Source organism: Arachis ipaensis, chromosome B06, assembly GCF_000816755.2.
Source record: "Arachis ipaensis cultivar K30076 chromosome B06, Araip1.1, whole genome shotgun sequence".
In the NCBI taxonomy this organism is placed as follows: Eukaryota; Viridiplantae; Streptophyta; class Magnoliopsida; order Fabales; family Fabaceae; genus Arachis; species Arachis ipaensis.
Window position 1 is genome coordinate 94,300,907 of NC_029790.2, and position 687 is coordinate 94,301,593.

Below are 687 nucleotides of genomic sequence, written 5' to 3' on the forward strand. Positions count from 1 at the left end.
TAGGAAAGGTCTTCCTAGGATGATGGATTCATCCTCTTCCTTTCCAGTATCCAGGACTATGAAATCAGTAGGTATGTAAAGGCCCTCAACCTTTACTAACACGTCCTCTACTTGTCCATAAGCCTGTTTTCTTGAATTATCTGCCATCTCTAATGAGATTTTAACAGCTTGCACCCCATAGATTCCCAGTTTCTCTATTACAAAAAGGGGCATGAGGTTTATTCCTGAACCAAGGTCACACAGAGCCTTAAAGATCATGGTGCCTTTGGTACAAGGTATTATGAACTTTCCAGGATCCTGTCTCTTCGGAGGCAATGTCAGTTGATCCAGATCACTTAGTTCATTGGTGAACAAGGGACGTTCATCTTCCCAAGTTTCAATACCAAATAATTTAGCATTCAGCTTCATGATTGCACCAAGAAACTTGGCAGATTGCTCTTCAGTGACATCCTCATTCTCTTCAGAAGAGGAATACTCATCATAGTTCATGAATGGCATAAGGAGGTTCAATGGAATCTCTATGGTCTCTAGATGAGTCTTAGATTCCTTTGGTTCCTCAGAGGAAAACTCCTTATTGATCACTGGACGTCCCAGGAGGTCTTCCCCCTTGGGATTCACGTCCTCTCCTTCCCTTACAGGTTCGGCCATGGTGCTTATGTCAATGGCCTTGCACTCTCCTTTTGGATT